Genomic DNA, 27,688 nt, shown 5'->3' on the forward strand with positions numbered 1-27,688 from the left:
ATTCCTTCCAAAGAACACCCAGGGCTGATCTCCTTTAGAATGGACTTGTTGGATCTCCTTGCAGTCCAAGGGACTCTCAAGAGTCTTCTCCAACACCACAGTTCAAAAGCATCAATTCTTCGGCGCTCAGCTTTCTTCACAGTCCAACTCTCACATCCATACATGACTACAGGAAAAACCATAGCCTTGACTAGACAGACCTGTATTGGCAAAGTAATGTCTCTGCTTTTGAATATGCTATCTAGGTTGGTCATAACTTTTCTTCCAAGGAGTAAGTGTCTTTTAATTTCATGGCTGCAGTCACCATCTGCAGTGATTTTGGAGCCCCCCAAAATAAAGTCTGACACTGTTTCCACTGTTTTCCCATCTATTTCCCATGAAGTGGATTCTTCCCAAAGCAGGGGTCAAACCTGTGTCCTATGCATTGGCAGGCAGGTTCTTAACCACTCGACCACCAGGGAAGTTCTATAAGGCACCTTTTAAGGGATGGGATTCTGCAGCTAAAATCAAGTTTGAAATCCATTGCTCTAAGTCCTCTAGTGAAAACTGAAGAGGGATACAGGAGAGGCCATCAGGAGCCCTGAGGCTGGAGGTGGCAACCAAAGACAGCTACAGGCCTCTCCCCCTGGGGCAAGGTGACCCTGAAAGGAATACACTTTTCATTAGGTGACTAACTCAAGTGTTTCTGCCTTGGAAAAGCAGGTTAGATTTTAAGTGTGTCTGAAAATACTGTTTTCATTATCAGCCATTAGATACTCGAGAACAGAATGAAACTTCCAAACTAGATTCCCACTCACATTTACTTCTTGACTCCCCTCAACATTGCTGGAGGTATATTCTACAGACAGAAGACTACCGTATACTGAGATGATATTTATCTTGAGTTTGATGAGCAGAAAAGAAAATTAAAGGATAAGATTATCTGGGTTTTTTTTGTTGTTGTTTTTTTTTGTTTTTAAGATGGCTACTTTAAAACACAGGTTGATACACAATACCAATTTCTCCACGTTATTCCCTCTTTCAGAAATACCTGTTCTACCTAACTTCAGTCCCTTTTTGGTTTGCAATGTAACATGATTTAAGGAAATTTACTTGGAGTGTAAGTTGCTGAAAATTTTGTACAAACTGAATAATAGTGGTCATGATTTTTATTCTTCTTTCTGTATTTGCAGAATTCTACTCTTGCTATAATGAGTTTTAAATTTCCTTATATTCTTATTTCTGTGTCTTACATTTCCATAACAATAGCCCAAATAGTGAATTTAACAAATTGTAGACTGTAAAAAGGAATTCACTTCTTACCAGACTTAAAGAAACATTCCTATTGTCTCATTGGGTACTATTGTGTTCTTTCCTGTACCAGAGGAAAATTCTATATTGCATATAATGTGAGGTGCATGCATCTTTATAAAATGTCATTCTATATCTTTTTAAGGAAACTCATCACATCCTTGCTGAATTATTGTTTAATGTATACATCACAACCTTGATTTCTCAGTGCTTATTTTCTAGAAGGACACAAAATAACTATGACCCATACTCTCCTTATTTGAACACATATGGATCATGTTTAACTTAAAAGACTATAAAGTTTGTTTTGCCAATGTTTTTCATGAACACTATTATTCTACAAGCCAACTTGCCTCTTTTGTCTCTGATGCTTCGGTCAGTTCCTGCTAATTACTGCACACAGCACCCTTAAGTTTTTCATAGCAATACTCTATTCTCTTTGTAACATGGTCTGAATGTCTTGTTACGTTTCTGGCCAAATTTCTCTATTTGGCAGATGTCTTCATTAGGCTGCCTCTGACAACTCATATAGCTTTCCCTGTGAGGTTTCCGCTAATTCCAAAGCTATTGGTACACATGAATGGCTTACATATTTTTTCCCCTACAATGAACTTCCTTGCCTTTGTGAATCTTGAGACTCATCAGGCAACAAGCCAGCCAGGAATCAGTTTTGTCGTGTGCTTTTTACTCTTAATGAACTAAGATAATGGAGGGACCCCGGCAGATTCTGACACTTCCTGGGACATGAGCTATCTGGCGTTCACTTCATGGTTTCCTCATTCAACTCGCTGACTTCTGCAGGGGTATTCACAAGAGCAGCTCTCTGGCTATCTTGCAGGCTTGATATAGATGTTTTTAATCAACACTTTTCTTCTGATGATAAACTAATAATCTAGAAAATCTGGAGATTATAAAAACATCCAAGAATTAAAATTACTTGGAATCTTACTCCACAGAGGGAATGAGTATTAATATCCTGGTACATTTCCTTTTAGTCTTTTTGTTGAAATGCACACACACACGCGCACACACACACACACATGCACAAACACGTGTGTGTATATATATGTATATTGTTGCTGTTTATATTAGTTGCTAGTCATGCCAGACTCTTGCAACCTGATGGACTGTAACCCACCAGGCTCCTCTGTCCATCGGATTTCCCAGGTAAGAGTACTAGAGCTCGGTTGCCATTTCCTTCTCCAGAGGATTTTCCCAACCCAGGGATCGAACTTGTGTCTTCTGCATTGACAGGCAGATTCTTTTTCAGTGAGCCACCTAGGAAGCTGTATGTCACAGAGTGTCACTGTTGAACCCATACTGTGTCCTCCTGAGTTAGACTTTGGAAATTGGCTGGGCTGCTGACCTCTCTAGGCATCAATGTGTGTTCGATATGCTTGAGGGCACAGTTTTCCAGAGGGTATGTTTAGAGAGGGGTGTGCTGGATTTTGTTGTGTTTCTGATGGCTCAAGTGAAGACAGAGATGAGGATCAAGGCAGCAGGGAGAAAAGTGTGGTATCTCTTTCCCACCAGGCCCTCCAGATAGAGTCACAGCTTTTAGGGAGAGAGAGAGGAGTTGGAATAGCAACAAGATGGCTTGCTTTTATGGACTTTTGAATTTAGAGACACAAAGAATGTAGCTTCGGGGTATGGGCAACAACATGCTGGAGCCGGAGAGAAGGCCACTGCTGTGTTTCCAGGCACTGCAGTGTGATGTCTCCAGGGACAGAGCCCAGCTTGGTCAGACATTGGCATTTCCTGCTGGGCATTATTAGCCCTCCATGTGGCTTCACAGCAGTGGACAGCATCTGGGGAATACGCTGGGTGCCAGGTAGCATCCTGTACCTCAGTGTCAGATATGATCATATGGGGGTCCCTTTTGGAAAGTCTTTTAAGGAGGAGTCCCAGTTTCTGCAGGAGGGAATGAGAACAGAAACTTCGGCATCTAAATACTAGTGTGATGCCATTGCATTTGTAGGCTAGTGACGTCTGGAACATCCAATGACATATTTGTCTCTATTAAAATTGGGATATATTCTATGCATACTACTGTGTATCCTATTCTTTTTGCTTAATATAATAATTTCATGTGCCTTTAAATGCCTTTTAAAGAAAGGCTTGCTTATAAAGCATCAGGGAAATCATCTGTCAGCAACCTCAGTTCAGTTCAATTGCTCAGTCGTATCCAACTTTTTGCAACCCCATGGACTACAGTACGCCAGGCTTCCCTGTTCCTCACCGACTCCTGGAGCTTGCTCAAACTCATATCCGTCGTGTCAGTGATGCTATCCAACCATCTCATCCTCTGTGGTCCCCTTCCCCTCCTGACTTCAATCTTTTCCAGCATCAAGATCTTTTCCAGCGAGTCAGTTCTTTGCATCAGGTGGCCAGAGGATTGGAGTTTCAGCTTCATCATTAGTCCTTCCAATGAATATTCAGGACCGATTTCCTTTAAGATGGACTGGTTGGATCTCCTTGCAGTCCAAGGGGCTCTCAAGAGTCTTCTCCAACATCACAGTTAAAAAGCATCAGTTCTTCAGTGCTCAGATTTCTTTATCGTCCAGCTCTCACATCCATACATGACTACTGGAAAAACCATAGCCTTGACTAGATGGACCTTTGTTGGACAAGTAATGTCTCTGCTTTCTAATATGCTGTCTAGGTTGGCCCTTAACTTTTCTTCTGAGGAGCAAGTGTCTTTTAGTTTCATGGCTGTGGTGGCCATCTACAGTGATTTTTGGAGGCCCCCCCAAATAAAGTCTGTCACTGTTTCCACTGTTTCCCCATCTATTTCCCATGAAGTGATGGGACCAGATGCCATGATCTTAGTTTTCTGAATGCTGAGTTTTAAGCCAACTTTTTCACTCTCCTCTTTCACTTTCATCAAGAGGCTCTTTAGTTCTTCACTTTCTGCCATAAGGGTGGTGTCATCTGCATATCTGAGATCATTGATATTTCTCCTGGAAATCTTGATTCCAGCTTGTGTTTCATACAGCCCAGTATTTCCCATGATATACTCCTCATAGAAGTTAAATAAGCAGGATGACAATATACAGCCTTGATGTACTCCTTTTCCTATTTGTAACCAGTCAGTTGTTCATATCCATTTCTAACTGTTGCTTCCTTACCTGCATATAGGTTTCTCAGGAGACAGGTCAGGTGGTTTGGTATTCCCATCTCTTTCAGAATTTTCTGCAGTTTGTTGTGATCCACACAGTCAAAGGCTTTGGCATAGTCAGTAAAGCAGAAATAGATGCTTTTCTGGAACTCTCTTGCCTTTTCCATGATCCAGACTTCCCTGATGGCTCAGACGGTAAAGTGTCTGTCTACAGTGCGGGAGACCTGGGTTCGTTCCCTGGGTGGGGAAGATCCCCTGGAGAAGGAAATGGCAATCCACTCCAGTAATATTGCCTGGAAAATCCCATGGATAGAGGAGCCTGGTAGGCTACAGTCCATGGGGTCGCAAAGAGTCAGACACGACTGAGCGACTTCACTTCTCTTCACAGCAGATGTTGGCAATTTGACCCCTTGTTCCTCTGCCTTTTCTGAAACCAGCTTGAACATCTGGAAGTTCATGGTTCACATACTGTTGAAGCCTGGCTTGGAGAATTTTGAGCATTACTGTACTAGCATGTGAGATGAGTGCAATCGTGCAGTAGTTTGAGCATTCTTTGGCATTGCCTTTCTTTGGGATTGGAATGAAAACTGACCTTTTCCAGTCCTGTAGCCACTGCTGAGTTTTCCAAATTTGCTGGCATATTGAGTTCAGCACTTTCACAGCATCATCTTTTAGGATTTGAAATAGCTCAATTCCATCACCTCCATTAGCTTTGTTCGTAGTGATGCTTCCTAAGGCCCACCTGACTGCATTCCAGAATGTCTGGCTCTAGGTGAGTGATCACACCATCGTGATTATCTGGGTCATGAAGATCTTTTGTATAGATCTGTGTATTCTTGACTCATCTTAATATCTAATTCTTCTGTTAGGTCTGTCCTTTATTGTGCCCATATTTGCAGGAAATGTTCCCTTCGTATCTCTAATTTTCTTGAAGTGATCTCTAGTCTTTCTGATTCTGTTGTTTTCCTCTATTTCTTTGCATTGATCCCTGAGGAAGGCCTTCTTATCTCTCCTTGCTATTCTTTGGAACTCTGCATTCAAATGGGTATCTTTTCTTTTGCCTTTAGCTTGTCTTCTTTTCTCAGCTATTTGTAAGAACTCAGACAGTCATTTTGCCTTTTTGCATTTCTTTTTCTTGGGGATTGTCTTGATCACCACCTCCTGAACAAGGTCACGGACCTCTGACCATAGTTTTTCAGGCACTCTGTCTATCAGATCTAGTCCCTTGAATCTATTTGTAAATTCTATTGTATTATTGTAAGGGATTTGATTTAGGTCATACCTGAATGGTCTAGTGGTTTTCCCTACTTTCTTCAATTTAAGTCTGAATTTGGCAATAAGGAGTTCATGATCTGAGCTGCAGTCAGCTCCCGGTCTTGTTTTTGCTGACTGTATAGAGCTTCTCCATCTTTGGCTGCAAAGGATATAATCAATCTGATATCAGTATTGACCATCTGGTGATGTCCATGTGTAGAGTCTTCTCTTGTGTTTTTGGAAGAGGGTGTTTGTTATGACCAGTGCATTCTCTTGGCAAAACTCTGCTAGCCTTTGCCCTGCTTCATTTTGTACTCCAAGGCCAAATTTGCCTGTTACTCCAGGTGTTTCTTGACTTCCTACTTTTGCATTCCAGTCCCCTATAATGAAAAGGACATCTTTTTTGGGTGTTAGTTCTAGAAGGTCTTGTAGGTCTTCATAGAACCGTTCCTTCAGCTTCTTCAGCGTTACTGGTTGGGGCATAGGCTTGGATTACCGTGATATTGAATGGTTTGCCTTGGAAACGAACAGAGATCATTCTGTCGTTTTTGAGATTGCATCCAAGTACTGCATTTCAGACTCTTTTGTTGAGCATGATGGCTACTCCATTTCTTCTAAGGGATTCTTGCCCACAGTAGTAGATATAATGGTCATCTGAGTTAAATTCACCCACTGCAGTCCATTTTAGTTCCCTGATTCCTAAAATGTCGATGTTCACCCTTGCCATCTCCTGTTTGACCTCTTCCAATTTGCCTTGATTCATGGACCCTAACATTCAGGTTCCTATGCAATATTGCTCTTTACAGCATCGGACTTCACTTCCATCACCAGTCACATCCACAGCTGGGCATTGTTTTTGCTATGGCTCCATCTCTTCTTTCTTTCTGGAGTTATTTCTCCACTCTTCCCTGGTAGCAATTTGGGCACCTGCTGACCTGGGGTGACATCTTTCAGTGTCATATCTTTTTGCCTCCTCAAACTGTTCATGGGTTCTCAAGGCAAAAACACTGACGTGGTTTGCCATTCCCTTCTCCAGTGGACTGCATTTTGTCAGAACTCTCCACCATGACCCGTCCATCTCGGGTGGCCCTACACTGCATGGCTCATAGTTTCACTGAGTTAGACAAGGCTGTGATCCATGGGATCAGTTTGATTAGTTTTCCGTGATTGTGGTTTTCATTCTGTCTGCCCTTCGAAGGATAAGGATAAAAGGCTTATGGAAGCTTCCTGATGGGAGGCATGACTGTGGGGGAAACTGAGTCTTGTTCTGATGGACAGGGCCATGCTCAGTAAACCTTTAATCCAATTTTCTGTTGATGGTGGGGCTGTGTTTCCTCTCAGGTCAGCAACTTCTCTAGACATGAACATGCTGCACCACCAATACTTAGTGTATAAGGAAGGTAAACCAGGAAGCAGACAGAGCTTGGATGTTTGTTTATTTGAAAGTAACTGACATTCAATTTCAATAAACATGTAGCCCCTGAGTTCCCACTCCACAGGCACTGGTGTAAAGGAGGTGAAAAAAGGTAAGAACAGACTGTCTTAAAAAACTTCAAGTCTAGTTTGGGATACAACATTCAAACTTAAGAAAAATTAAATAATATAGGAGTTTAATAGTAGCATGAAATATTTTACAGGAGATCACATGCTAATCCATGATGCAGATAATAGTGAGTCATAATATAATCATTACTGGAAAGAACGTTTGGAAGCATGTCACCCAAATTTCTCATTTGTGTCTCTAAGCTCGTACACACAACATGTTTGGTAGTTGTTGGTCTGTCTGCCTCCTGTTATCTATGACTCACCCATCCTCTCTCAGGCCCTTGGGGAGGGCTTCACCTGGGCTATTGCCACAGGTTAAGTCTTCTTTGTAAGAGGAAAAATTCATTTGAGCACTCAGTAAAGTTTGTTGTAATGAAATGAAATTGAGTATGTCAGGTACATCTTCTCACTCCACAGTGCATTCCAATAATATGTGATCAGTGAATGAAGATGGGCCAAAGGAGACAGGAGCTCTGGGAAAGAGGGAAGAGCATGAACTGTCACGTTCCAAACACCATCCATCATGTGTCAATTGCATTTTATTGGGGAAATTAGTGAATTCTTGTGGATCTTTCTAGTCACTGTATAAATCTAGCTGGTATATATTTCTAGCCTTATTCCTAGTAGTAGTGTTAGTTGCTCATTCGTGTCCACCTCTTTGTGACCCAGTGGACTGTAGCCCACCAGGTTCCTCTGTCTATGGGATTCTCCAGGCAAGAATACTGGAGTGGGTTGCCATATTCTCCTCCAGGGGATCTTCCGACACAAAGCTCGAACCCAGGCCTCCTGCATTGCTGCTGCTGCTGCTGCTGCTGCTAAGTCGCTTCAGTCGTGTCCGACTGCTAGATTCATTTTAAAACCCTATCTTTCTTTTATCTTTTAATTTATTTCATATTTCATTGTTTATCAATTCAATTTATATCATCAGTACAATGTTTTGAGACTTTGAAGATATTTTAAAAATTCATTGATTTATCTGCATCGAGTCTCAGTTGTGGCATGTGGGTGCTTTGTTGCAGCATATGGGATCTTTTGTTGTGGCACACAGGCTTAGATGCCCTGTGGCACCTGAGATCCTATTTTTCTGATCAAGGAACTGCTTTTCCAGTCCTCAGAGGACACATGGAGCAGTGTAAGGGACGCCCTTTGCTGGATGAATATGGGAAGGTACCCCCAGCCTGGCCCTCCCATTGGTAGATGGAGAGGGAGGAGAAGTCTACTGAGGTCCATCAGCTGAGCTTTCTAGCGGGTGTTTTGCAGCTGGAGTGGGAGGTTAGATGACGGAGAAGGTTCTACTTCTTGACTTCGGAATATATAAGGAAGGGCTATAGCTGACAACATGACCAAGAATGGTGTGACCTAGTAACTGCTATAGCCAAAGGAGCAGGGAGGGTCTGTTCAATGCAATGCTTTGCTTAATTTTCCTCGTTGGTCCATTCAGAAGAGGAATAGTACATTAAGCTTCTTGAGAAATTTCTCATTTTTAGGAGGTTCTGGAAAATAATTTAAGAAGCCATTGGAGGTACCCCCCCCCCCACACTCCCTATTTTATACTCTTTGAGCAGAACTTTCAAGCAAAAAAGAACTTAGAATGTCCTACCCTCCTGATCCTCCTAGACCTTAGGGCTGACTTGAACCTGGGGTAGATGCCCTCAGGGAGACATGGTGGGTCCTGAAGCTGCTTTAAAGAGCTGAGGGTGGGGCTATTCAAAGCCAGCAGGCGAATAGCCCACACACCCACCTGCCCCAGCACGAACACTGCTGACAGCACTGGCTTGAATTAGATTGATGTTCAGTGGTCCCCTTGGTGCCTTAAAATTTCTCTGCAATCACTGCCCCCATGTCTCACAAGAAGGCTCACATGTCCCAGAGAGACAAACCCAGGTTCAGAATGAAGCCAGGTGTGTAGTTTTATCAACCATTCACAGCACTGCATTTTTAGCTTATTAACATGCTATCTACTTAGTCCCAATAGGACTTTCTTTAATGTAATCACACACACCACTCAGTAACCATTATCTTCATGTTGTATGTATCACCTTAAAAACTGGTATCTCACAACTAGTGGCTGTCTGTAGTCTGATGGAACACCTTTTAAAGTCCTGGGGTCTAGAGGGAAAATGCAGAAATCAATGTCCTGAGGAAGCGATGAGGGTCAAGGAGGCTCCTGCCTGACCTCTGCTGTCACGATGCTTGTCTGTGTTCCTTTCCATTTCTCTCCTGGAGTGTCTCCTTTCACATTTTGCAATTATGATTTGAGACATGTTCATTCTTTGAAACTCAACTTCTGCTTTTTGGAGAAATGACTAAATGCCTGAACAGAGCAGAGCTGTGGAAGGAAAGGGAGAAGGAACAAAAATAAGAACTGTTTTGAGGAAAAAACCAACCCAGTCTATCTGATCACTGCGTATCAGAGGCAAGAGAAAAGAAAAATGAAAGCTGACTCCAAGGTCTTAAGCCTGGAGATGACAGAGTATCCAATATCATCACCACGGACAGAAAGAGAAATGAGCAGGAGGGTTCAATTTGAAAGCAAGATAATTTTCTCATTTTTAAAGATATAGTTTAAAGCAACATGTAGTCATCATGTCCTTGTATGATAACATATTGGGAGATAAAAAGAAAAAATAATTAGAGGTAAATTTTTGGTATACATTTTCCTGACTAGTATCAATATGTGTGTTTTAAAGTATAAATTATATAATAATTTACCTAAAATTGTATAACCTGCTCTTTTAACACTTAACAATATGCAATAAACCTTCTAGGTCATTGCATGGCCTACTAAAGTGACATTTTTAATAACCACATTAAAGTCCATCATGCGTATAATTTATTGTACCAACCATCTCTTATTGAATATTAAAGTCGTTTCAGTTTTTTGGCTACATTCAATTATTTTACAATAGCTATTCTTGTAGCTAAATATTTGTTCATACTCACGATTCTTTCTTTATTCATTTATTTTTCAAATACATATTGAGTGCTGAACCCCATGGGATCAAAAATAAATATGAAACCACCCCAGTCCTCAAGATTCACATATTTTAGGGCAGGGAAACAGACAAGTGAATAGGCTTAAACTTATGAGGCAAATGTTAGACTCTAATTCTCTGATTCTCTAGAATGTTGCATTGTTTCGAATTTAATTTAAAATGTATATCCTCAACACTGGGCAAAATATCATGATGACTTCCTTAGGTTAATTTTTAGAAGTGAAGTTGTGATTCAACATTTCAAAGTTTTCAATCCATCTTACCCAGTTGCTCATGGGAAACGCTGCATCAGTTTTACCCCTGGTGATGGTACAGCAGAGGTTGCCGAGTCTCCTGTGATGTCCATGCTTCCTTCTGTCTCAGGGTGATAGATCTCCCCAAGTTGCAGCTGGCACCTAGCGTTCCAGCTGCAGATTAATTTCCTAGCATCCTTGCGACTAGGTATGGCCATAAGATTTGTTCTGGCAAGTGGGATGTGCAGGGAAGGACATGTTTGCAACTCTGGGTCCTTACTTGATAGATCTGTACTCTGGACATCCTCCTGTTGATTCCCTTGTTGACGGCTGAGAAATGGTGATAACAGGAGAACCTGGGAAACGTGCTGAAGATGGCAGAGCCAGGACAGACCCTGGGGTGTCTTCTCCTAGATTGTCATGGGAGTGAGAAATAAACCTCCATACTGTTTTCAACGCATGTATTGGGTCGGCCAAAAAGTTTGCTTGGGTTTGCATGACATCTTATGGAGAAATCTGAACGAACTTTTCGGCCAACCCACTGTTTTCATTGTTGTTACCTCATGGCTCAGATGGTAAAGAATCTGCCTGCAATGCGGGAGACCTGGGTTTGATCCCTGGGTTGGGAGGATCCCCTGGAGGAGGGCATGGCAACCCACTGCAGTATTCTAGCCTGAAGAATCCCCATGGACGGAGAAGCCTGGTGGGCTACAGTCCATGGGATCTCAAAGAGTCGGACACTACTGAGCGACTAAGCACAATGCACACAGTATAGCTAAACCTGCACCCAGTTCATATAAGCAGCATTTAAGAGAATCTCTCCCCCTAAATCCTCTCCAACACTTTGCAACTTAAGACCAAAACTCTTTTCTCTCTTAATTTTTATTTCTTTAATGGGCCCAAATTCTATCTTCTTTTATTTACATGTTTAATGGTAATAGAATTACTTTGGGCTTGTTAATTGGAATTTTAACAAGCTGTTTCACGTTTTGCTTCTAATTTAACCCAATTTAACCTAATTTACCCTGGAGAATGAAATAGCAACCCACTCTAGTATCCTTGCCTGGAAAATCCCATGGACAGAGGAGCCTAGAAGGCTACAGTTCATGCGGTCTCAAAGAGGCAGACATGACTGAGCGAATAACATTTTCACTTTTTCAACTTAATTTAACTCTGGAGTCACTCTTTACTTCTCTTTCTCAAAGTCACTTCTGAACGTCAAAAAATGTTTTGTCTCTGCTTTCCAAATAGATCCAGAAATCTGACTCCTTACTTCCACGGCTACCAGCCATCCTGTTCCCAGCCCCCTTACCTCTCCCATCTTTTCCCGAAATAGCAGGCAAGGCGGGATCCTTTAGAAGCAACACGAGTTCATGTCATGTCTCTGCTCAAACCCTCGTGCTTCCCGTCGCACCTAAAGCAAGAACCTGTATTCTCTGCTGTAGCCTCAACGGCCTCCTTGCTGATCTGAATGGGTCAGGCACACCCTCAACAAAGCCCTTTGCACTGGCTCTTCCCTCTGTCGTTTATCCTTTGACCCGCTATATTCATGGCTCACTTTCACCTCCTCCAGATCTCTGCTGAAATGCTGCCTTCCCAATGAAGCTCATCCTGACCACACTGTTTACAACTGCAAGCAGTCTTGTCAGCCTGGCAGTCCTGTTCTCTTTCCTGTTTATTTCCCTATAGCATGTATCTCCTCGGAATATACTAAATACTGAAAAAAAAAATTACTTAATAAGCTTGTTGTTTATTTTCTGTCTCTGTTCACTAGAATATACTTGGCATGAGAATAAGGACTTTATTGCTGCTCTATGTGAAACGCATAGGACAGCACCTGGCACATAGTAGGTGTTTTTGTTTCCCATCATTGCTGTAACAAATTACCCCAAATTTGGTGGCTTAAAACAACACATCAATTATCTTACAGCTCTAATGTTAACTTGTCGGCAGGGTTGTGTTCCTCCCTCTGGAGGTTTTCGGGAAAATATGTTTCTTTGCTTTTGTCCTCCGAAAGGCTGCTGACATTCCTTGCCTCAAGGCTGTGCTTCACGACAATCCCTGCTTCCATCGTTACATCTTCTCTGATGATGTAATGGACATCTTCTATTCTTTTCCTCCCTATTTCCCTTATAAGGACATGTGATTACATTGGGCCCACCTGGTATGTTAGTTTGGGCTTACCTAGTAACCAAATACCTAGACTGGGTGACTTCAACAACAGAAATGAATTTTCTCATAAGCCTGGAGGCTGGAAGTCTGAGATTAGGGTACAAGCTGGGCTGAGTTTGGGGGCTTCCCTGGTGGCTCAGTGGTAAAGAATCCACCTGCCAGTGCAGGAGATGTGGGGTCAGCCCCTGGGTGGGGAAGGTCTGCTTCCCCAGTACTCTTGCCTGGGAAATCTGATGGACAGAGGAGCCTGGTGGGCTCCAGTCCATGGGGTCGCCAAGAGTTGGACCTGACTGAGCACAGCACACTGCACAGGGATGGGTTCAGGTGAGAGAACCCTCCTTCTTGTTGAATGAGTGAATAAATTCCTTGGAATATTAAATAAGTTTCAGGTTTTGGTCTGGTTGCTGTACATTTACTTTTAGATCAGGCCAGACTGACCTCGCCTCTGGCATTCTAGTGGTTGTTCCCAGAGGATCTTGGTGGTGGAAGCTCACCACCCCCATTCTGATGACACAGCCCCAGGTCACCTCCCCTGAACTCTTGCTTCAGCTCTCCTCCCGCGGAGGTTCAGTCAGCTTGTTGGAGAGTGCAAACTGGTAACAGCTCCCATTTCATTCCTGTTTCTGCTTTCCAGGTTTCTCAAGCCTCAGAATGCGCTGTAGCCCGTGCCACAGTATTGGCCTCTCAGCACTTATGGTTCATCTCCTCTGACACCATTCCCAGGTCACACTTCCTACAAGGGTGCTGGGGGTCTCTCCCTTCCTCCCACCGTAGGGAGCAGGACTGGGGGGCCAGTACTTCAGTGACCATAGGTTGGAGTTTTGTAAGAATGATTGGTCACAAGCTCAACTATACTATAGTTGCTACAGCACCTAAGGGGAGATATTAAACTGCCGCTCATTTGTTTATTCATTCCACCAGTGTTTACTGAGCACTTTGCAAGGCAGGAGGGCACCAGCCTCTGCCCTTGAGAAGTCCACTAGAGAAAATGCCGCAGGATCACAGAGAGAGAGAGAGAGAGAGAGAGAAAGAATGTGCTTCCTCCAAACCACAAAGATGCTAATGCCCTGCACCAGCGGTGTGTAGCTCCTGGGGACAGAGCTCAGACTCTCTGGTAGAAGGTGCAGCAAGGCAGACTCTGTGGGAGGGCTGATATTTGATTTGCTGTGTCTTCACCAGCTAGCCATCACCCCGTCACAGTCACAGGGAATGTTTAGGCAGAAGACTGAGAGGATTGGAGGAGACTCCTCCACCGGAGGAAGTTTAGATCATATGACTCCAAAGCTTCCTTCCAAGATTCAATTTTTTTTTTTTATTAGGGTGGAGTTCCAGGGTGGATAAAGCCATAAGATTAGGTATATAGGTCATGGTCAGTATCAAACGTCAGAACCCACTCTGGCCTGTTTAAGCAGAAAAAGGATTTGTTTATGAAAGGATGTTAAGTCACTCACACAATGGTTGGGATGCTTTTCAAAACACGGTGGAGGCTGTGCTTCCAGGAACAGGAAACCACTCCCACTCTTGTTGCCGCCAAGCGCTGGGAGCCGGTGTCACCAGGGGGTCATCAGTAGATGACCACAAAAAACGATTGCTGAGACCTGGCTTCCCTGTCCTTCCTTCCTTCCTTCACTGCCCTTTCTCTGTCATTACCATCTGCTCCTCAAGATGCAGCTCTTTCTATTTTTGATGCAGCCTTCATCAGAATATGGGTTGCTGCTGCTAAGTCACTTCAGTCATGTCCGACTCTGTGTGACCCCATAGATGGCAGCCCACCAGGCTCTCCCGTCCTTACTTGTTTGGAATTTCCTTTTATGTTATAGCACAGCTTCCCCCCGCCCCCCACCTCCAACAGGAAGGTGTAGTTGAGAAAGAAAAGAATTAGGGAGAAGAAAACACTTAAATCAGAGATCATTTCCATTCACATAGTATCAATCCTTGTTGATCACTGCACCCACAGGTACTTCAAAATTGAGTTAATCCTAATGCAGTTATTTAGCTGACGTGTTTCCTTTTTTCTCTCTTCCTGTCCTTTTTCTTTCTCTTCTGGGGTAAGGGATGGAGAGTTAGTATTTATATGGTAAAGACAAAAGGAAAAAAAATCCCTTCCTCTGATTCTATGTCTCAAAGATAAGTATTTTCAACCAAAAGAGATGTTTTTAAAAACAATCTAAAATTTTAATATTTTTATATCTATATAATACATAATTTATGTAACATTCTCCGGTTGGGGATTTCCCTATTGTCTGCTTTTACAAACATCACTGCAATGGGCGTGTGTGCATGTATATCTTTATGTATTTGTTGCTACTATTGCTATAAGATCGAGTCCGTGAAGTGGAATCTCTGGATCAGACGGCCTGGGTATGTGTATTTTTTATAGATGATGATAAATTACCCTTTTCTAAAGTTGGAAGATTTACACAGGTTGACCAGGCTCTGGAACAACAGTTTCCCTTGAGGGCAAGTCTTGCTGAGGAGGACAGAGAGTGATGGGTGCATTTTATTTAGTTATTAATTAAGTTTTATTGGATAGAGTTGCTTTACAAAGTTGTGTTAGATTCTACTTTACAGTGAAATGAATCAGCCCTACATGGACATATATCCCCGCCCTTTCGACTTCCTTCCCATTCAGGTCACCACAGTGCATTTAGTGGAGTTCGATGTGCTATAGAGTATGTTCTCATTACTTATCTATTTTTTACCTACAAACTATTGATATTATGTATGGGTACATTTTAGAATAGTTACTTTCCCCCTTCTCCTGCCAGGAGCAGGAGGGGGTTTTTCTCATTTCACGGTAAGAATATGGTAGGGCTCATGGAGATAACACTGGCAAAAGTGTGAGGGTTGCTTAAAATTGGGTCCCTTCAGAGCTTTTTCCTTTTCCCAGGAATTTCCCTGGTGGCTCAAATGGTAAAGCATCTCCTGCAGTGTGGGAGACCTGGGTTTGATCCGTGGGTCGGGAAGACCCCTTGGAGAAGTAAATAGCAACCCACTCCAGTACTCTTGCTTGGAAAATTCCCATGGACAGAGGAGCCTGGTTGTGCTACAGTTCCTGGGGTTGCAAAGAGTCAGACATGACTGAGCAAATTCACTTTCAGAGCTTTTAACTCTCAAGCTTGCCCCAACTGAATCTCCAGAGATCTATCGATTACAGTGTTACGTTTTCCTACTCTGTTGGCTCCAGCTGTGGGCTTCTGCGCCTAGCAGGCTATGCTCCTGTGTAGTTCCCCGCCTATCTTTCCAGTTTTCAGGGCAGCAGTTTGCCCCATGACCTCACTTCTTTGATGCACCTAAGAAGAGCCATTGATTTTCAGTTTGTTCAGTTTTTTTCTTATTGTGAGGATGGAAGTGATGACTTCCCAGTTCTTTACATGTAAACTGGAGAATTCAAACCCTTTATCTCAAATCTTTAAGTTTTCTTCAGTTCAGCTCAGTCGCTCAATCATGTCCAACTCTTTGCAACACCATGCATTGCAGCACACCAGGCCTCCCTGACCATTACCAGCTCCCAGAGTTCACCCAAACTCATGTCCATCGAGTCGGTGATGCCATCCAGCCATCTCATCCTCTGTCGTCCCCTTCTCCTCCTGCCCCCAATCCCTCCCAGCATCAGGGTCTTTTCCAATGAGTCAACTCTTCGTGTGAGGTGACCAAAGTATTGGAGTTTCAGCTTCAGCATCAGTCCTTCCAATCAACACCCAGGACTGATCTCCTTTAGGATGGACTGGTTGGATCTTGCAGTCCAAGAGATTCTCAAGAGTCTTCTCCAACACCACAGTTCAAAAGCATCAATTCTTCGGCACTCAGCTATCTTCACAGTCCAACTCTCACATCCATACATGACCACAGGAAAAACCATAGCCTTGACTAGATGGACCTTAGTTGGCAAAGCAATGTCTCTGCTTTTTAATATGCTGTCTAGGTTGGTCATAACTTTTCTTCCAAGGAATAAGCGTCTTTTAATTTAATGGCTGCAGTGACCATCTGCAGTGACTTTGGAGCCCCAAAAAATAAAGTCTGACACTGTTTCCACCGTTTCCCCATCTATTTGCCATGAAGTGATGGGACCAGATGCCATGATCTTCGTTTTCTGAATGTTGAGCTTTAAGCCAACTTTTCCACTCTCCTCTTTCACTTTCAAGAGGCTCTTTAGTTCCTCTTCACTTTCTGCCATAAGGGTGGTGTCATCTGCATATCTGAGGTGATTGATATTTCTCCCAGCAATCTTGATTCCAGCTTGTGCTTCTTCCAGCCCAGCGTTTCTCATGATGTACTCTGCATAGAAGTTAAATAAGCAGGGTGACAATATACGGCCTTGACGTACTCCTTTTCCTATTTGGAACCAGTCTGTTGTTCCATGTCCAGTTCTAACTGTTGCTTCCTGACCTGCATACAGATTTCTCAAGAGGGAGGTTAGGTGGTCTGGTATTCCCATCTCTCTCAGAATTTTCCACAGTTTATTGTGATCCACACAGTCAAAGGCTTTGGCATAGTCAATAAAGCAGAAATAGATGTTTTTCCGAAACCCTCTTGATTTTTCGATGATCTAGCAGATGTTGGCAATTTGACCTCTGGTTTCTCTGCCTTTTCTAAACTTGAACATCTGGAAGTTCACGGTTCACATATTGCTGAGGCCTGGCTTGGAGAATTTTGAGCATTACTTTACTAGCATGTGAGATGAGTGCAATTGTGCAGTAGTTTGAGCATTCTTTGGCATTGCCTTTCTTTGGGATTGGAATGAAAACTGACCTTTTCCAGTCCGGTGGCCACTGCTGAGTTTTCCAAATTTGCTGGCATATTGAGTGCAGCACTTTCACAGCATCATCTTTCAGGATTTGAAATAGCTCAACTGGAATTCCGTCACCTCCACTAGCTTTGTTCGTAGTGATGCTTTCTAAGGCCCACTTGACTTCACTTTCCAGGATGTCTGGCTCTAGGTGAGTGATCACACCATCGTGATTATCTGGGTCATGAAGATCTTTTTTTGTACTGTTCTTCTGTGTATTCTTGCCACCTCTTCTTAATATCTTCTGCTTCTGTTAGGTCCATACCATTTCTGTCCTTTATCGAGCCCATCTTTGCATGAAATATCCCCCTTGGAATCTCTAATTTTCTTGAAGAGATCTCTAGTCTTTCTGATTCTGTTGTTTTCCTCTATTTCTTTGCATTGATCTCCGAGGAAGGCTTTCTTATCTCTCCTTGCTATTCTCTGGAACTCTGCATTCAGATGCTTATATCTTTCCTTTTCTTCTTTGCATTTCACTTCTCTTCTTTTCACAGCTATTTGTAAAAAGCCTCTTCAGACAGCCATTTTGCTTTTTGCATTTCTTTTCCATGGGGATGGCCTTGATCCTTGTCTCCTATACAATGTCATGAACCTCTGTCCATAGTTCATCAGGCATTCTGTCTATCAGATCTAGTCCCTTAAATCTATTTCTCACTTCCACTGTATAATCATAAGGGATTTGATGTAGGTCATACCTGAATGGTCTAGTGGTTTTCCCTACTTTCTTCAATTTAAGTCTGAATTTGGCGATAAGGGGTTCATGATCTGAGCCACAGTCAGCTCCCGGTCTTGTTTTTGCTGACTGTATAGAGCTTCTCCATCGTTGGCTGCAAAGAATATAATCAATCTGATTTTGGTGTCAACCATCTGGTAATGTCCATGTGTAGAGTCTTCTCTTGTGTTTTTGGAAACGGTGTTTGCTATGACCAGTGTGTTCTCTTGGCAAAACTCTATTAGCCTTTGTCCTGCTTCATTCTGTTATCCAAGGCCAAATTTGCCTATTACTCCAGGTGTTTCTTGACTTCCTACTTTTGCATTCCAGTCCCCTATAATGAAAAGGACATCTTTTTTGGGTGTTAGTTCTAGAAGGTCTTGTAGGTCTTCATAGAACCATTCCTTCAGCTTCTTCAGCGTTACTGGTTGGGGCATAGGCTTGGATTACCGTGATATTGAATGGTTTGCCTCGGAAACGAACAGAGATCATTCTGTCATTTTTGAGACTGCATTTCGGACTCTTTTGTTGAGCATGATGGCTACTCCATTTCTTCTAAGGGATTCTTGCCCACAGTAGTAGATACAATGGTCATCTGAGTTAAATTCACCCATTCTGGTCCATTTTAGTTCACTGATTCCTAGAATGTCAACGTTCACTCTTGCCATCTCCTGTTCAACCACTTCCAATTTGCCTTGATTCATGGACCTAATATTCCAGGTTCCTATGCAATATTGCTCTTTACAGCATCGGACTTGCTTCTATCACCAGTCACATCCACAACTGGGTATTGTTTTTGCTTTGGCTCCATCCCTCCATTCTTTCTGGAGTTACTTCTCCACTGATCTCCAGTAGCATATTGAGCACCTACCGACCTGGGGAGTTCCTCTTTCAGTATCCTATCATTTTGCCTTTTCATACTGTTCATGGGGTTCTCAAGGCAAGAATACTGAAGTGGTTTGCCATTCCCTTCTCCAGTGAACCACATTCTGTCAGACCTCTCCATCATGACCTGTCCGTCTTGAGTGGCCCCACAGGGCATGGCTGAGTTTCCTTGAGTTAGACAAGGCTGTGGTCCATGTGATCAGTTGGCTAGTTTTCTGTGATTATGGTTTCAGTAAGTTTTCTTATTGACTCCTAAAACCCTATAAAATCTCTCTCAGCAAAGTATATTGGATATTCCCGTTTCTTTTGTGTTTTGTTTCCTGGAGACATTTCTCCTGAAGCCGTCTATCCTCATTCTCCCATCTGGAATGAGGGAGTGTGTGTTAGTTGCTCAGTTGTGTCTGATTCTTTGCGACCCCATGGACTGTCGCCCACCAGGCTCCTCTGTCCATGGAATTTTTCAGGCAGGAGTACTGGAGTGGATTGCCATATCCTTCTCCAAGGGATCTTCTACACCCAGGGTTTTGAACCCAGGTCTCCTGCATTGCAGGCAGATTCTTTACCGTCTGAACCACCGGGGAAGTCCCCCACCCCTGCCCCAGTCTGGAATGCTCTGCCCTAAATTGGCTGCATCCTAAGATTTCCTTTTGCTATAATCCTACAAATTCCATTTGTATTTATCCTGCCTTCTGTCCTGTTTCATGCAATCTACATTTTCTCTTTTTTGGGGTTTACTTCCTTGTTTTCGTGGAACATATTTTTATAACTTCAGGTACCTGGAAAGCACTTTTAAAAATACCTTTAATGCCTGAAATGTCTATTCTGCTGTCCCTTGTGATTATTAGTTTGGTGGGGTAGAGAATTCTAGGTTGAAAATAATTTTCCTTCTGAACATTGAAGGTGTGGCTCCACTGTTCCCTAATTTTCAGTGTTTCTTTTGAGAAGTCCAAGGCTTCTTTGATTCTTGACTTTTTTTCCCCTGCCTTCTGGAAGCTAGAAAATCTTATCTTTATCTTAGGGATTCTGAAGTTCTGCAATGGTGTGCCTTACTTTGGCTTTAAAAAAAAATCATTATTGTGCTTCTCAGACCTATTTAACTAGAAATGCATGTCCTTAAACACCAAGACATTTTACATTTTCTTCATTCTCTCACTTGAACACCTAGAAGTTCGATGTTTGATTTCCTAAATTTTCCTTATTTTTTATTTCCTCTTTTCCAATGCTTTATTTATTTATTTTTTTGTACTGTTTTCTGAGAGATTTTCTTATTTTCCAATACTTTTGCCAATTAAAAAATTTTATTTTTACTTGTTATCATATTCTTAATTTTCAAGGGTTCTTTTTTTGGCTCTCCATTGTTCCAGGAGTTGGTGATGGACAGGGAAGCCTGGTGTGCTGCAGTCTATAGGGTCGCAAAGAGTCAAACACGACTGAGCGACTGAACCGAAATGAATTGTTCCAGTATTTATCCTTATCCTTTTCTTGTATCATAGATGCAATGTTTTCCCTTGATTGAAATGATTAATAATGGCTTTTGGACTCTCCATGAGGAGGTCCCCTTCACCTAGCTGGTGCTTCCTGGCTGAGTTTCTTTATATTTAAGAGTGAATCACTATACCTAGGACATGGAAGCAACGTAGATGTCCATCAACAGATGAATGGATAAAGAAGTTATGGCATGTATTTACTATGGAATATTACTCAGCCATAGAAAGGAATGAATTTGAGTTAGCTATAGTGAGGTGGATGAACCTAGAGCCGGTTATTCAGAGTGAAGTAAGTCAGAAAAAGAAAAGCAAATATTGTATATTAATGCATATATATGGAATCTAGAAAAATAATGATGAACCTGTTTACAGAGAAGAGATGGAGATGCAGACAAGAGAATGGACTAGTGGACACAGCAGGGGAAGGGGCGGGTAGGACAAATTAAGAAAGTAGCATTGACATACATACACTATCATGTGTGAAACAGACAACTAGTGAGAAGCTGCTGTATAACATGGGGAGCCCAGCCGGGAGCTCTGTAATGATCTAGAAGGGTGGAATGGGAATGGGGCCGGGAGGGAGGCTCAAAAGGGAGGGGATATGCGTATGATTATGGCTGATTTGCATTGATGCATGGCAGAAACCAATACAACATTGTATAGCAATTATCCTCCAATAAAAAAGGAAGAGTAAATATATATATTTATATCAATATATTAAATATATTGATATTTGATATAAAATAAGATTTTTATATTTATGTTTATAAACATTTATATTTGTGTATATTTAAATATAAATATATTTATATTAAATATATTTTAATATATATTATTATATATATAAGCATAAATCGCTAAGAAGCTGTCTGGAATCTTTATGTGCATAGGCAGAGCTTGTAACAGACGGAGTGTTACTACCAGGTACCCTGATGGAGTTCTGGAGCTAGCCTGGGAGAGCATTGGGGGTTCCACTGCTGGCTATGCAGAATTTGATTCACTTAGTTAATTTTTAGTTCCCTGCTTCACCCACATTCTTCTCCATGCATGCTGTTCCCAAGGCAGTAGCCTCTTTGGATCCATTTCTCCAGAGACAATCAGTTTCCTGTGGAGCTAGCAGATGAGTAGAGCCAGTCTGTGCTTAGGATGGAAAGCTGGGATCTAACGGCTCCATTTTCAGCCCGCCAGCTGCCCCTCTCCTCGCACAGTATCTCTACTCTTGATCTTTTCTGGAGCGATGTTAGGTACACCATCTTGCTTCTCATGCACCTCTCTCTCAGTTATCTCACTCACCAGCCCTTCATCTTCATTTCCTTCATGTACACTAACCTCTCTCAATTTTACTAAGATGGCTATGTCTCTCCTTGTTGTATTGGGATGGGGGGAGTTGAGGAAAAAAAGGAAGTAGAAACATTTTCACTCTAGCAGTGCAATGCCCTAAGTCCCTAATGGCCGTGCTCTTTGCTGCTAGACATGAACCCGGTGTCAGCACGTGTTTAGTTGGTGTAGCAAGACAGTTCCAGGCTAGAGAGGCAGTGATGTTACTTAGGAGGATAAGGGGAGGATCTGAGCCTTTGGACTCCCTGCTCTACCCAGAAGAGTTGAAACGTAGATACGTGAGAAGCACGCAGAGTCCAAAGTAGTGTCTTCAAGGTCTACTTGAGTCCCAGAGAGCTCAGCAGAGCTGCAGCTTCCTGGGAACACGTTTGCTGTTGTCTTGCCTTTACGACAACAAGATCCTCCTGTAGAGCACAGGCAACTATATTCAATAGTCTGTGATAAACCATAATGAAAAAGAATTATGAAGAAGAGTGTATATATATGTATAACTGAGTCACTGTGCTGTACAACAGAAATTAACATTGTAAATCAAATATACTTCAATAACATTTTTAAATATGCATATTTGTTGGGGAAGAAAAAGACTTCACAGAGCTCCTTTTTGCTGCCTTTCTTTTTAGTGATTTTTTTTGTCTACCACTCCTTGTCTTTTGCTCCTTCCCCACCATTCCAGCATTCTAGCTGCACGATCTTGTTTTTCTGCTTTTCTTAATGTCTCCGTGTTTAATATTTTGGGACCTTAAAAGCCCACAATCAGCTGCCTTAGATCACAGCTGTGACTGTATGCTTCACCTTTTTCCTGAAACTTTCAATTCTCCTTCTCCTTCACCTTTCCTCTTCTGTGTACAAAGGTGTGCAGGGTTTCTTATTTTGAAAATATTTTCTCTGAACTCTGAGAACCCTTTAAGTGACCATCGTTTCTCATTCACTCTCCTGGCCAGCTTGTCAGAAGATTATGTGCTTGTGGCCTTTATTTTTTCATCTCACACAGACTCTCACTTAATGCCTTACACTGTAATCTGGCTTAAGCCCTGTTACAATCTAAAACATCTGTCTCCAAAATCTCCGAATGATCTAATTTCTAGGTCAGATGTCATTTCTCACCAAGTTTGGTCATCTTTCCTTTTTGAAATGCTTACCTCCTTAAGCTTGAAAAACACATTACCCCAGTCTTCTGGCCCACGCTGTGTGTTCTTTTTTTTTTTTTTTTTCTTTTAATTCCACCCTATCCACTCCCTACAAATGGAGATAAGGCAAGCCCTTGGCTTTTAGTTGGCCTTGGATTTTTTTTCAATATATATATGTTTTGATGTGGACCATTTTTTAAAAGTCTTTATTGAATCTGTTACAATATTGCTTTTGTTTTATGTTTTGGTTTTCTTGGCCAGGAGGCATGTGGGATCTTAGCTCTCCCTGCATTGGGAAGTCTTAACCACTTCCCATCAGGGAAATCACAATTTTGATTTTTGAATGTCCTCATCCACTATCCTGGGATCAAAATTTCTGATCTTAATCTCCAATCTGTAACTGCCTTCTGAGCTTCAAAGTGATAACTCCAATTATTTGCTTAATATCTGGGTTACAAATTTGACTGACACTTCAAATTTAACATATTTAGCACTGAAGTCATCCTTCATCAGAAATTAATTACACCTCCTGATGTACTCAGGAACATCAATGGTGGTGGTGTTTTTATTTTCAGCTCATCGCAAAACATTTAAATCATCATTTACTTTCCCCTCTCAGCTACCTGTCACATGCAATCAGTTTTCTTTTTTTGTATTGCCTCTCTTTTTTTTTTTTTTTTACCATGCTAGGCAGAAGCCTTCCTTAACTCATTATGTACTTTACTATAGTTGCTTTTAAAGTGATCTTTCAGGTTCTAGTATCTCCCTCTCAATTTACTGACAAATCAATTGACTAATATTGTCCCCTTTCTTAAAATAAATTGAGGCATCTTGCTGTTTGCTCTTGTAGCTCCACTACAAAACCTTTCTGTGGCTCCTGAGTTGACTGACCACAAAAGCCCTTACAGATTTGAAGTTAAGCTACTGGATTGTAAATCAACTTTAGCTTTGTTTCAATGGCAAATAAGCAGAACAAGGATAAAGCAGGTGGGAACAGAGTCTTGTTGCATTCCTAGTTCTTTAGGAAGGTGCATCTGATACTTGGTGGCTCTGAAAACCTCTGTGAAATGAAGAACTTACCTTACCAGCTCAGAGAAGCTCAGAGCCCTAGTTCCAGTGCCTTTTCAATCTTTTGGAGCTTGTCAGAAGTGTGCCAGGGGAAGTGGGGTAGTTGGCAGTTAAACTATTCCACAGTGACATTGTTTTGTGTTCTTTTTCCTGTTGTAGCATCAGACTTATCTGCAGTTTTAGAGGAGTGGGCCTGGGCTATTGCCCCCTGAAATACACATAGATGCAGGATGTCAAATATGGCCATTGCTGTGACCAATTCTCCTCCCTGTGCTAAGATAGATATTACTAATCAATCTCTTGATTGATTAGTAGACATTACTCATCAAGCCTCTTTTGTAAGCCGGGATGTGGCTCCAGAATTCTCAGCATGTTCTTCAGACCTCTCTTACTAATGGTTTCATTCATTCATTCCATACATATGAGTGCAGCAACTATAATGGATAGACATTATTCTAGGTGTTCCAGGTACTGCAAAGAAAAAGCCCCATGCCTTTTTTCATTGGGCTTACATTCTAATTGAAGATAAAGGAAAAATGTAAACAAGATAATCTGGGTTAGTCCTAAGCTCATTGAGAAAAATAAAACAGGACAATGTAATTGAGAGTGACTGGGGGTAACTACTCTGGACGGAGAGTTAAAGAAGGCTGCTCTCCGAATGTGACTCTTGTTCTAAGACCTGACTGAGGAGAAGCAGGTGGTTCTGAAAAGCATTCCAGGGAGAAATTGCCTTGAGGTTGGGAGCCAGTTTGGCTAGTTCCAAGGACAAGCAGGAGGTGTATGTGGCTGGAACAGAGTAAAGAGTGGTATGACAAAAAGGCAAGGATTGTTGGTCTATTTTGTTAACTGTTAACTGTTGCATTCCCAGTGCCTAGAATAGTGCTCAGCACAAAACAAATATTTATTTAATGAGTGAAAGAAGCTCTGATGTGATATAATAATAAAACCTATTAAAGACTCTTTATCCCTACCTACATTTTCAGCCCACTATTTCCTTCCACTGACAAATAGACTTTTTTTTTTTACCATGAATACACTGAGGACACTTTTTTCCTTTCATATTTTGCTTCCCCATATCCTTACCTCCCAGACTTTTTGTAAGTTTTACTATGTAACCCCAGATAGTACCATGTCTTATCTGTGAAACTTTTCCAACCAACTCAAAATAGAATAATTCCTCCTTCTGAATTCTTCAAATACCTGTCATAGGTGTCATTTGTTAACACTCAGTGTAATAAACTGAACAACATTATTACTAACTTTCTTTGTCCTGTTTCTTCCAATCACTACTGTTCTTTTTAAGATTTTTAAAAATGTGGATCATTTATAAAGCTTCTATTGAATTTGTCACAATATTGCTTCTGTTCTATATTTTGAGTTTTCGGCTGTGAGGCATGTGAGATCTTAGCTCCCTGACCAGGGACAGAACCTGCATCCTTCGCATTGGAAGGTGAAGTTTTAACCACCGGACTGCTAAGGAAGTCCCCATCACTACTGTTTCTGCGGATGGGGGTCGTCACCTGTTTTGAAGGCTTGAACTTCTCATGGTTGCTTTGCCCATGGTGGTTGCTGAGAGGGATTGTTCTGATGATCTCGGTATCTCCTCAGAGACGCTAGTGTCTGTGACTGGTGAGCTAGGAGCCCCCATTGGGGCTGATGTTTTGTTTAGGCCCATGTGAGTCAGTGAACCCCTTTCTTCTCCCTTCGCAGACAAGGGCTGTGCTGGTCCCAGGAGCAGCCAGGAGAAGGGATGGGATGAAGGATGTTAGTCACCTTGACGACTCCCTTTAGGCTGTTGAAAATCATCATCATGACAAAAGTCAGTAAGTAAATTTAAAAATCTCCTCCAATCTGTCCTCTGTACCTCAAAAAAGAAACAAAAAACAAAAAACCTTTCCTTCAATGCATCAATAACTTTACCTTCATATTCAAAGCACAGCAAGTAATTAATCTCGTTTGTGGGAGAACAAAGCATTGAATGAAATCCACATTTTAGATGTGAAAGAATCAAAACTGAACAAATGCAAAGCAGCAGCAGCAATTGTTTATACTCCAGGAATCCAGAATTTAATAACCATTAACAGAACCTTGGTAAACAGCAAGTTCTGGAAATAAAGTTTAATTAGCATGCGATCTTTATCATTGGGTTGAATTAACTATCACCTGGGAACATCCTTGAAATACTGAAAGCTATGATGTTCAACTGGAGATACATAGGCTTTATGTACCCCTCAGAGAGAGAACTTCAAATGTGAAGCATTTATTAGTCACCTTGGTTCTATTTTTTAATCACTGCTTTAAACATCCATCTCTTTAAATCTCTCTCTCTCTTTCTCTCACTGTTGGTTAAATGAAAGTAGCAATAAATACAATCTGCCCTGAGCAAACAGACCATACATCAATAAGTGAACACTTAGCCTAAGCTATTTTCCATGAGACCCATGAAGCATTTCTAATTGAAACTTAACAAGCTACAAGAAGCAGACACTCTAATCATCAGTTTTAGAAGGGAAATGTGAGCCTGAGTGCGGACACAGAAGCTTTTTAATTTATCTGGAAGAGAGTGTGACTGTATGCTTGCATGGTATAATTTTTTTTTAATTGCTGGAGTGTCATTGTTTATTTCACATTTATTGAAAAATGTAGATGCCACATGAAACAGAATAGTAATGTCTTGTTCCGACCTAATGGCTTAATCTTACTAAACCACGATAATATATGCTGGCTAGAGTTGGGAATATTTAATAAAACACTGGAATAAATTTGTTGTGCTTACATTTTAAGGAAATTAATAGAAGCACCTTCATCTGCAAAATTTAAAACTTTATTGATTTTAAGTTTGTATGAAACAGCAGTGCAGGGGTGATAACTAGGTAAGAACAGATGTACCTCTAAGAAGATCTGAGTCATTGATCACAGGAGAAGGTGTGCCACGATGGAGGCACACCTGCTCTGTGCGCACATTTGTTTCATTTGAGCGTCACAAGTGTCTTAAGGTGGCAGGGCAGACATGACCATCTCTATTTTATAAATAAGAATCCTAAGGCTTGGAGAGACTGTCCCGCCCAAGATCGCAAAGGAGGAGGAGCCCAGAGCGTCCAGTCCCCAGTTAGTCACATAACAGGTCTACGCACACTCACAGTGTTTCCACAATTCGTCAAAAGGGCTCTTTGGTGACCGGAAAGGCGTCATGATTCTATTTTGTCCTCGAAGGTGCTTGGGCTAAACCCCTCCTCCCTTTTCTCTTCACTGATCAGGGATCCAGAGTCCGCCCACTCCACCGGCAGCTGCGTGCACGGTTCGTTCATACAAGATAAATTACTTGCCAAGCCAGAGCTGAAAGCTAAAACATGTGACTATTCAAAAAACAGATGCAAAAGGACACAGAGGTGAATGAGAACTACTCAAAGTCCAAACCTTGGCGTTTCTCTTTCTTCTGGAAGAACCACCAACAACTGTCTTTAGACATTCACCAAGTCATTCTGCACGATCCAATTGAAGAACAAGTACTGGTTTGAAATGGTTAAAAGATAACCGTGATGAAAGCAAAGTTCAAGGGAGCCCATGCGTCTCCCTCGTCTTCCTCGAAGGCGTCCTAGACTGGGGCCTGCGGGAAGCGCCACTCGGGCTGCGCCCGTGGGGCGGCTCTTCATGCGAGCATCTTCCTTAGA

At 41.9% G+C, this 27,688-nt stretch overlaps 1 long non-coding RNA gene across 1 annotated transcript; it reads right to left on the reverse strand.

Moving 5' to 3' along the window:
• LOC106502714 lies at positions 8,794–25,807 on the reverse strand. The gene is made up of 3 exons (XR_001918919.1): positions 25,538–25,807; positions 24,030–24,225; positions 8,794–9,536 (listed from the first exon to the last, which is right to left on the reverse strand). It is a non-coding gene; the product is annotated as an uncharacterized LOC106502714 (long non-coding RNA).

The sequence above is a fragment of the Capra hircus genome, chromosome 12 (genome assembly GCF_001704415.2).
Source record: "Capra hircus breed San Clemente chromosome 12, ASM170441v1, whole genome shotgun sequence".
NCBI lineage: Eukaryota > Metazoa > Chordata > Mammalia > Artiodactyla > Bovidae > Capra > Capra hircus.